We start from the raw sequence: 11,787 nt of genomic DNA on the forward strand, positions 1-11,787 counted from the left end.
CATCCTAATATAAGCCTTCTTTTTCCTCTTGACAAGAACTTTAATTTCCCTCACTTGACCATTTCCTCCCTGCTTGACAGGTGCACACTTACCAAGAACATGCAGTAGCTGTTCCTTGAATAAGCTCTACATTTCAATTGTGCTCACCCCCTCCAGTTTCCTATGTATCCTAAATCTCACCTAATCACCTCATAATTGCCTTTCCCCCAGTGGTATTGCCCTGTGGTGTATACCTATCCCTTTCCAACGCTAAAGTAAACATAACTGAATTGTGATCACTATCACCAAAAGTGCTCACCTACCTCCAAATCTAACACCTGGCCGGGTTCTTTACCCAGTACCAAATCCAATGTGGCCTCTCCTTTTGTTGACCTGTCTACAAACTATCAGAAAACCCTCCTGCACGCATTAGATAAAAACTGACTCTAAAGTACTCAAACTATAGTATTCCCAGTCAATATTTGGAAAGTTGAAGTCCCCCTTAACAACTTCCCTGCCACGTTTGCACCTATCGAGAATCATCTTTGCTATTCTTTCCTCTATATCTCTGGAACTATTTGGAGGCCTACAGAAAACTCCCAACAGAGTGACCGCTCCTTTCCTGTTTCTAACTTCAGCCCATACTACCTCAGTAGATGAGTCCTCAAATGTCCTTGATTAACAATGCCACACCTCCTTTTCCCATCTTCTCTGTTCTTACTAAAACATCTAAATCCCAGAACCTGCAACAACCATTCCTGTCCCTGTTCTATTCATGTCTCTGAAATGGCCACAACATCGAAGTCCCAGGTACCAACCCATGCTACAAGTTCACCTTATTCTGGATGCTCCTGGCATTGAAGTCTTGCTTGTCGGTGCCCTCTTGTGACCTTGAAACCTTATTTCTGACCTCACTACTCTCAACCTCTGTATACTGGAACTATAATTTAGGTTCCCATTCCCTGTTGAATTAGTTTAACCCCTCCCGAAGAGCATTAGCAAATGCCCACGACCCCACCCCCCCAACCAGGATATTGGTATCCCTCTGGTTCAAGTGTTTGTTGAGATCCCACCTACCCCAGAATGATCTCCAATTATCCAGGAATCCAAAACCCTCCCTCCTGCACCATCCCTGTAGCCATGTGTTCAACTCCTCTCCCTCCCTATTCCTCGCCTCGCTAGCATGTGGCACAGGCAGCAAACCAGAGATAACAACTCTTTGTCCTAACTCCCTATCTTTACAGCATGAAGTCTGCCTGTTGGTGTACATTAAAAACCTGTTCAACTATGCTTTAATTTTAAAATTTTCAGCTTCGTTTACAAATCCTTCCACGCCTTGCCCCCTCCCGATACTGAATTTTCTCCAGTCCCACACCCACTGAAATATCTGTGCTCCTGTAATATTGGTCTCTATTATGTCCCTAATTTTAATCACTCTATCATTTGTCTTCAGTTGCCTGGGCCCAAATTTTGGAATACTATTCCTCCACTTTCATTCCTTACTCTCCTCTTAAGACACACCTACTTCTTTAACCAAATTGTGGTCATCTGTGGTTTTTTTCTAACATCACCTCATACAGCTGGGTATCATACATTGCTTAATAATGCTCTTGTGAAATTCTTTGAGATATTTAACTAAATTATAAATGCAAGTTATTGATGAAACTGCCTCCCTTGTATTGAGTCCATGCCGGCTGTACAGAACCAACCACATCCCAGATGCTTTGCTAAATACTTTGTCATGAAACCTTCTCTCTTACTGCACATGCTTTATTTACAGACACACTGAGTTTATATTGTCTCCTGATCACTATGCCAAAACGTATCAGCCCACAGTTCTTTAACTTATGTCTGTTTATTCTGCTGTCCTGTCCATATCCTGTTCCAATTGATGGTTACCATCCCTATCTCAGCTGCAAATCCAAGTTGTGAACTTGTGATAGGTAGGAATTGAAGTTAATTTGTATTAGTAAAGAAATGGTGTTTGAGAAAAATTGATGGGTTTAAAAACTGATAAATGCCCAGGACCAGATCATCTACACACCAGAATGCTAAAGGAAATCATCGTAGGTCATTTTCTAAGATTCTTTACAGACTGGAAACGGTTCCTGCAGTTTGGAGGGTAGCTAATGTAATGCCACTATTTAAAAAGAGAATTGGAGAGAAGTCAGGAAATTGTAGACTAAAGAGTCTGACATCAGTAGTGGGAAAGATGATAGAATCAATTTATAGCAGAGCATAGAACAACAGCACAGGAATGGGCCCTGCATCCCACAATGTGCTGAACATAATGCCAAATTTAGATAATCTCTTCTGCTTACCTTTGGTCCGTATCCTTCCATTTCTTGCATATTAATGTTTTTATCTAAAAATCTCTTAAATACCCCTATTGTGCCTGCCTCCACCTAGCAGTGCGTTCCAGACTCATACAATGTTTTGTATAAAAAAGGAAAACTTGCCCTTCACATCTCCTTTGAACGTTCCCCTCTCACCTTAAATGCATGTCCTCTACTTTTAGACATTTCAGCTCTGGGGAGAAAAGGTTCTGACTATATATGCATCTCTATGTATGCATCTCATAATTTTATGGACTTCTATCAAGTCTCTCCTTGGCCTTTACTATTCCAGAGAAAATAACCTGAGTTTTTCTAATCTCTCCTGTAGTTTACACCCTCTAATCCAGACAGCATCCTGGTAAACGTCTTCTGTACCCTTTCCAAAACCTCCAAATCCTTCATGTAATGTGAAATAGAAAACTGGGACAATCAGGCACAGCATGGATTTACAAAAAGGAAATCATGCTCGACAAATCTACTGGAATTCATCGGCAATGGTGTTTTGTAGAGTTGATTGGGGAGACATTGGATATAGTTCACTTGTGCCACAGTGCCACAAAAGTTTAATGCAAAACCAAAGTACATGGGCTTGGGGATAGTATATTAATGTGGATAGAAAACTGGTTAGCAGACAGGAAACAAGGAGTTGGAAAAGAGGGTCTTTTTCTGAATTAGAGGCATTGATTAGTACTAGGACTCCAGCTTTTCTCAATATATGTTAAATGTTTGAGTCATACAGCATGAAAACAGATGCTTTGGTCCAACTTGTCTGCACTGACTAGACATCCCAATCTGATCTAATCACATTTGCCAGCATTTGTTCCACATCCTTGTAAATCCTTCCTATTCATTCGTCCATCCAGATGCCTATTAAATGTTGTAATTGTACCAACCTCCAGCACAATCTCTGGCAGTTCATTCTATGCACACACCACTCTCTGCGTGAAAAAAGTTGCCCCATAGGCCTCTCTTAAATCTTTCCCCGCTCACCTTCAACCTATGCCCTCCAGTTCTGGATTCCCTCACCCTAGGAAAAAAACTTTGACTATTCATCCTATCCATACCCCTCATGATTTTATAAACGTCTATAAGGTCCTCCTCAGTCTCCAAAGCTTCAGGGGGTAAAGGTCCCAGCCTCTCCAGCTTCTCTCTATAACTCAGACCCTCCAGTCCCAGCAACATCTTTGTAAATCTTTTCTGCACCCCTCAGGTTTAACAATATCCTTCTGATAGAAGGGTGACCAGAAGCGTATGCAGTACTCTAAAAGTGGTCTCACCAATGTCCTGTACGCAACATGATGTTCCAGTTGCTCATATGTTGAGACGAATACAGGCAAGCATGCTAAGTCTTTATTTCATTTTAGTAGATAAAATCTTATTAAGCACAGGGGTGGAAGGTTACGTGGGGTGGCCAGGAATGTGGATTCAAGGTGATAATCAGATCAGCCATCATCTCATTGAATGGCGGAGCAGGTGTGAGGGGCTGAATGGCCTATTCCTTTTCCTAATTCATACATTCGTAGATAGATTCACATATAGTGCAACTATTATAAAAATCCAGGTTATATCTCGATTCTTTGTTTTGCCTCTGTGTAATCTTATAAATAAATTGGGCTAGGTTATGCCTGAAACGTCTATTCTCCTGCTCCTTGGATGCTGCCTGACCTGCTGCGTTTTCCAGCAACACAATTTTCAGCTCTGATCTCCAGCATCTGCAGTCCTCACTTTCTCCTAGTTGTTTTAGTGTCAAAGTGTAGCGCTGGAAAAGCACAGCCGATCATGCAGCATCTGAAGTACAGGAGAGCCACATTAGATTCGGTACTGGGTAATGAGCCCGGCCAGGTGTTAGACTTGGAAGTAGGTGAGCACTTTGGTGATAGCGATCACAATTCTGTTATGTTTACTTTAGTGATAGAAAGGGATACGTGTATACCACTGGGCAAGAGTTACAGCTGGGGGATAGGCAATTATGATGCGATTAGGCAAGATTTAGGAAGCATAGGATGGGGAAGGAAACTGCAGAGGATGGGCACCTTAGAAATGTGGAGCTTATTCAAGGAAAAGCTCCTGAGTGTCCTAGATCAGTATGTACCTGTCAGGCAGGGGGGAAGCTGCCGAGCGTGGGAGCCGTGGTTTACGAAGGAAGTGGAATCTCTTGTCAAGTGGAAGAAGAAGGCTTATGTTAGAATGATTCGGAGGTGCTGGTGTTGGACTGGGGTGTACAAAGTTAAAAATCCTATCACCTGATGAAGGAGCGTCGCTCTGAAAGCTAGTGTGCTTCCAATTAAACCTGTTGGACTATAACCTGGTGTTGTGTGATTTTTAACTATGTTAGGATGACTTCTGAAGGCTCAGTTAGGGCGCTTGAGGGTTACAAGGTAGCCAGGAAAGACCTAAAGAGAGAGCTCAGAAGAGCCAGAAGGAGACATGAGAAGTTGTTGGTGGATAGGATCAGGGTAAACCCTAAGGCTTTCTATAGGTATTTAAGAAATAAAAGAATGACGAGAGTAAGATTAGGGCCAATCAAGGATAGTAGGGGAAGTTGTGTGTGGAGTCAGAGGAGATAGGGGAAGCACGAAATGAATATTTTTTGACAGTATTCACTCTAGAAAACGACAATGTTGTCGAGGAGAATACTGAGGTACAGGCTACTAGACTAGGTGGGATTGAGGTTCACAAGGGAGAGGTATTAGAAATCCTGCAGAGTGTGAAAATAGATAAGTCCCCTGGGCCGGATGGGATTTATCCTAGGATACTCTGGGAAGCCAGAGAGGAGATTGCCCAGCCTTTGGCATTGATTTTTAAATAATGGAATAATGCCCGAAGACTGGAGGATAGCAAATGTGGTTCCCCTGTTCGAGAAAGGGAGTAGAGACAACCCTGGTAATTATAGACCAGTGAGCCTTACTTCAGTTGTTGGTAAAATGTTAGAAAAGGTTATAAGAGATAGGATTTATAATCATCTAGACAAGAATAATTTGATTTGGGATAGTTAGCACGGTTTTGTGAAGGGTAGGTCATGCCTCACAAACCTTAGTGAGTTCTTTGAGAAGGTGACCAAACAGATGGATGAGAGTAAACCAGTTGATGTGGTGTATATAGATTTCAGTAAGGCGTTTGATAAGGTTCCCCACAGTAGGCTATTGTACAAAATGCGGAGGAATGGGATTATGGGAGATATAGCAGTTTGGATCAGTAATTGGCTTGCTGAAAGAAGACACAGGGTGGTGGTTGATGGGAAATTAGATTAGATTAGATTACTTATAGTGTGGAAACAGGCCCTTCGGCCCAACAAGTCCACACCGACCCACCAACGTGCAACCCACCCAGACCCATTCCACTACATTTACGTCTTCACCTAACACTACGGGCAATTTAGCATGGCCAATTCACCTAACCTGCACATTTTTGGATTGTTGGAGGAAACCGGAGCACCCGGAGGAAACCCACGCAGACACGGGGAGAATGTGCAAACTCCACACAGAGGCGGGAATTGAACCTTTATTCTCGTTCAATGTAAAACAACCAGACTTCCATATCCAGATTCACATCTCTCACACTCTGATCATTTTCACCTGATATGTATGGTGCAGGGTATTTTCCCCTTTCCACAAGATCCTTCTGGATTCCCTGATGTAAATCCTGGAGTCCAGTTACCAGTGGTGTACCACAAGGGTCGGTGTTGGGTCCACTACTGTTCGTCATTTTTATAAACAACCTGGATGAGGGTATAGAAGGGTGGGTTCGTAAATTTGCAGATGACACTAAGGTCGATGGAGTTGTAGATTGTGATGAAGGATGTAGGTTACAGAGAGACAGATAAGCTGCAGAGCTGGGCTCAGAGGTGGCAAGTGGAGTTTAATGCGGACAAGTGTGAGGTGATTCACTTTGGTCAGAGTAACCGGAATGCAAAGTACTGGGCTAATGGTAAGATTTTTGGTAGTGTAGATGAGCAGAGAGATCTCGGTGTCCTGGTACACAGATCCTTGAAAGTTGCCACCCAGCTTGACAGGCTTGTTAAGAAGGCATGCAGTGTTTTATTAATAGAAGGATCGAGTTCCGGAACCATGAGGTTATGCTACAGCTGTACAAAACTCTGGTGTGGTCGCACTTGGAGTATTGTGTACAGTTCTGGTCACCGCATTATAAGAAGGATGTGGAAGCTTTGGAAAGGGTGCAGAGGAGATTTACTCGGATGTTGCCTGGTATGGAGGGAAGGTCTTATGAGGAAAGGCTGAGGAACTTGAGGCTGTTTTCATTGGAGAGAAGAAGGTTGAGAGGTGACATATAAGATAATCAGAGGATTAGATAGGGTGGACAGGGAGAGCCTTTTTCCAAGTATGGTGACGGTGAGCACGAGGGGGCATAGCTTTAAACTGAAGGGTGATAGATATAAGATAGATGTCAGAGGTAGTTTCTTTACTCAGAGAGTAGTAAGGGTATGGAATGCTTCGGCAACTTTAAGTACATTTATGTCGTCATTGGACAAGCATATGGACGTACATGGAACAGCGTAGGTTAGATGGGCTTCAAATTAGTATGACAGGTTGTTGCAACATCGAGGGCCGAAGGGCCTGTACTGAGCTGTAATGTTCTATGTCTCGAGTGCAAAACCGAACAGGATGAAACGTTGACTCTCCTGCTTTTCGAATGCTGCCTGTTCTGTGCTGTTCCAGTGCCACATTTTTCGACTTTGACTCTCCAGCATCTGTAGTCCTCACTTTCTCCAAGCTGTTTTAGTCTCAAGTACATATGATGCTGAATCACCTCAGGAATAGATAAGGGTTTACATCAGGGAATCCAGAAGGATCTTGTGGAAAGGGGATTATGTGAATGGCAGAGCAAACTTAAGGGGTTGAATGGCCACTCCTGCCTCTATCTTCAATGTTTCTATGATATAAATATTTTAGAAGCCATTCAGAGAAGATTGACTTGACTGATCTGGGACGAAAGTATTATCTTATGAGGAATGGTTGGACAGGCAAGGCTTTTATCCATTGGTGTTTGCAAGAATCTTATTGAAGCCTATAAGATCCTGAGTGGTCTTGACAGGGTTACTTTTAAGAGGATGTTATCCCTTTGTGGGAGAGTCTAGAATATAGAGGTACACTTTAAAAATAAAATGTTTCTCATTTAAGTTAGAGATTAGGAGAAATGTTTTCTCTTGAGGGTTGTGATACTTCAGAACGCTGCCTCAAAGAACAGCCGAGGTGGTGTCATTGAGTATTTTTCAGGCAAAGAGAAATTCTTGACTGACAAAGACACAGGTTATTGCATCAGAACAAATGTGAAATTGAGGCCGCAATCAGATCAACCATGGTCTTGTTGAACGGCCTAATCCTGTTTCTGAATTGTATGCAAGTATGGCATCGCGCAAATTTTGAAATTTTACTTTGGTAGACTTGGATATTGGAATACAATTTCAAACAAGTTTCAGTACTGAACCTTGGGGAACACTATTTCCCATCTGAAAAAAATCATCCTCAACTATGATTTGTTATATTTTACCTTTTGAGCTACTTTTTATATCTAAGCTGATGCTGACCCTCCTACTTCATGAGTCTCAATCTTCCTAATCAGTGCCAAACACTTTCTTAAAAGGCAATTACACAGCCCTTACTCTACCTTGTGACTTTCCCCTCTCTGAGGCTGAACATACTGTCCTCAGCAAAGGACTCAGCTTCATATCCTTATGCCCCCACCTTAATGAATTTTGTACTTGCTATGACATTGAACTGTTTTTCTGCCCCCTCTGTCTCCATGCTGCCCCCTCTGTCTTCGGGCAGGAATCCCCCCACACCCTATTCCACTGATCTCTTTACCTGCCTCCAGTATGCACCCTTTACTTGGACCCCTTCCCCGGCATCTTACCTGCACTCGATCTCTTCATTGTCTCAGCTTCTCTGCTTCTCTCACTCACTCTAACTTGACCCCTTCAGAAATTTCCTCTCTTCGCACTCTCAGGTCCAAGCCTAATTTTGTTATCAAACCCACCGACAAAGGTAGTGCTGTTGTACTCTGGTTTACTGGCCTTTACCTAGTGGAGGCTCAATGCCAACTCTCAGACATTTCTTCTGACTGCCCTCTGGACCATGATCCCACATCCAAACATCAAGCCATTGTTGCTTGGACTGTCACCAACTTTGGAGATCTTCCCCCACCCCACTCCACCATCTCCAACCTTATAGTCTCTCAACCACTGCCAAGCTCATTTCTACCTCCTTCCCAAAATCCACAAACAAGACTGCCCCGATAGGCCCATCATATCAGCCTGTTCCTGCCCTACTGGACTCATTTTCTCCTACTTTGTCCAGATGCTGCCCACCATCCGTGATTCCTTTGATGTCCTCAACCATATTGACAATTTCCAGTTCCTTGACCCTAACTGCATCCTATTCACTATGGATGGCCAATCCCTCTATGCTTCAATTCCCTACGAGGACGGTCTGCAAACTCTTCTTCTTCCTTGACCAGACACCTGTACATTCCCCATCCAGCACCACTCTCCTCTGCCTGGCTGAACTTGTTCTCTCACTGATCAATTTCTCCTTTAATTCATCTCACTTCTGCCAAGCGGAAGGAGTGGCTGTGGGCACCTACATTGGTCCCAGTTGTGTCTGCCTCTTTATGGGGTATGTGGAACAATCTTTGCTTAAGTCCCACACTAGCCCCCTCCCACAACTCCCAATCCTCGATCCCCTTCACCGTCAGGACCGACCACCTGAAGGTGCTGGGTATTTGGTACGGGGTGGCTGGGCGTGCGCCAAGTCTTGGGAGGAGCGTATCAGCAAAGTAAGGCAGAAACTGGGCAGATGGAAGTTACGGTCGCTCTCCATCGCGGGAAAAAACCTGGTCATCAGGTGTGAGGCACTGTCATTGCTATTATACGTGGCACAGGTCTGGCCTATTCCCAGAACCTGTGCCGCTGCAGTCACCAGGGCCATCTTCCATTTTATATGGAGATCAAAGAAGGACCATGTCCGAAGGGACTCGATGTATAAAGATCTGGGCAATGGGGGAAAAACACACCCAATGCCACCTCACCCTGAAGGCCACCTTTGTGTGTGGATGGATCCCCGGTACGCAAACACCAAGTGTCACTACGTACTGAGGTTCTATCTGTCCCCGTTGTTGCTAAGAAAGGGCCTGGCCTCGCCGCCGTGGAACGCTCTGAGTAGTTGGACCGTTCCGCATCACCTGTCCTTCGTGGAGAAATTTATGAAGAAAAACACCTTTGACCACAAGTCCATCAGGAAGTGGTCAGCAAGTAGTGTCCTTGAGACCCTTCGGGAAATGGAGAGGACGGATTCTATCGAGCGGTTTCCTGAGCAGACTGTCAAAGCCATTTGGCAGAATGCCTCATTGCCAGAACTTTCCAACAAGCACCAAGACATGGCTTGGCTGGTGGTGAGAAGGGCTCTGCCTGTGAGATCCTTTATGCACGCCCGGACTCTCAGCCGCACCGCACGCTGCCCTCGAAGCGGCTGCGGGGGCGACGAGACTGTCACACATTTCCTTCTGGAATGTGCCTATGCAGAAGAAGTCTGGAGAGGAATGCAGTGCTGTTTGTCGAGGTTCGTCCCGAGCAGCGCCGTGACGCGTGACTCCGTGCTCTACAGCCTGTTCCCCGGGACGCACACCGAGACGAACATCAACTGTGCCTGGAGGATCATCAACTCGGTGAAGGACGCTCTCTGGGCAGTCCAAAGCCTGTTGATCTTCCAGCTGAAGGAGTCGACCCCGACTGAGTGTTGCAGACTGGCACATTCCGAGGCCCAGGACTATGTGTTGAGGGACACGCTGACGCTTGGGGCAGCTGCTGCCAAGGCGTGGTGGGGAAAGACCACCGTATAACATCTGCCTGCCTAAAGAAGAACAGGGGGTCCACCCATTTGGGCTCCGCTGACGCCTCAACAGAAGAGCTGGATAGTAAATGTACAAGAGTTGTATATAGGAAAATAAATTTCAATGTCTGTATGTAAAGAAATGTATTGTGTGCTCAAGAATGGCATGACCAATTGTATAGAGATCCAAATAATTTTATGAATAAAGTATATGTTTGAAATAAAAAAATACTGTTTCTGGTATGTCGATAACTGCTTCAGTGCCACTTCATGCTCCTGCCATGAGCTTGAAAAATCTGTTCATTTGCCTCCAATTTCCACCCCTCTATAACTTTCATACCATCCCTTCCTTCCCTTGACCTCTCGGTCTCCATTTCAGGGAATAAACCGTCCACTACCACCCACTACAAAGCCACTGACCCCTGTACTAACCTTCACTACAGTTCTTCACACCCACGGCCTGCAAGGAATCCATCCCATTCTCCTAGTTCCTTTGCCTACATTGCATCTATTTGGATGATCCCCCTTTGAAAACAGCACTGATGACACAGCTTGCTTCTTCCATAACCATGGGTTCCTGCCCACTGTGGTTGACAGGACTCTGTCAACCACAGTGCTTCTGCCCTTGTCGCTTCCCATCACTCACAACCGTGTGATCGGGTCCCCCATGTCCTCACTCTTCATCCTACAAGCCTCCGTATTCAAAAGATCATTGTCTGCCATTTCAGATAACTCCAGCAGAATGCCACACTTAACATATCTTCCCTTCACTCCCCTGGTCTGTATTTCACAGGGATTGTTCCCTAGTCCATTCACGGATGACCAACACCATGCTCCCTTCCCATGAACTACAGAAGGTGCAATACCTGCCCCTTCACCAACTCCCTGCTCACCATCTATACAGTCTTTCCAGGACCTCCTCCAATCTTGTGTATTGTATTTTCTGCACCTAATGTGGCCTACTCTCGATTGAAGAAACCAAATACAGACTAGGTGACCGCTTTGTGGAACACCTCTGGTTTGCATGCAAGTATGACCCCAACTTTTCTGTAGCCAGTCATTCCAACATGGCGTGTCCTGCTGGTATGCCCACCTGCCTGCTGGTATGCCCACCTGTCTGCCCTAGGCATGCTGCAGTACTCCAGTGAATCACAGTACAAACTGGAGGAACAACATCCTCTGTGCAGATTAGGCATATGTCATCATAGCCCAGCCTCTCCAGTACCCCTGTGCAGTAATTTTCATACTGTCCATTCCTTCAACCAACATCAGCCCACAATCCCCCCTCTCCCCCCGCCACAATATAAAATATTTTGTCAGCAAGAACTCACTTGACATTATAGCCATGATTTGGAGAAGCCAGTGTTGGACTGGGGTGTACAAAGTTTAAAATCCCACAACACCAGGTTATAGTCCAACAGGTTTGATTGGAAGCACTAGCTTTCGGAGCGACGCTCCTTCATCAGGTGATCACCGAAAGCTAGTGCTTCCAATTAAACCTGTTGGACTATAACCTGGTGTTGTGTGATTTTTAACTCTTTACATTATAGCCCTTTTTTTCACCTTCTCTACAATTGGACCTATCATTAATACGGATTATTAACTCATTTACTCTTCTGATCCCAGTT

The sequence above is a fragment of the Chiloscyllium plagiosum genome, unplaced genomic scaffold (genome assembly GCF_037043375.1).
Source record: "Chiloscyllium plagiosum isolate Xiang-an unplaced genomic scaffold, Cpla_swu_hap1 HiC_scaffold_26, whole genome shotgun sequence".
Taxonomy (NCBI): Eukaryota; Metazoa; Chordata; class Chondrichthyes; order Orectolobiformes; family Hemiscylliidae; genus Chiloscyllium; species Chiloscyllium plagiosum.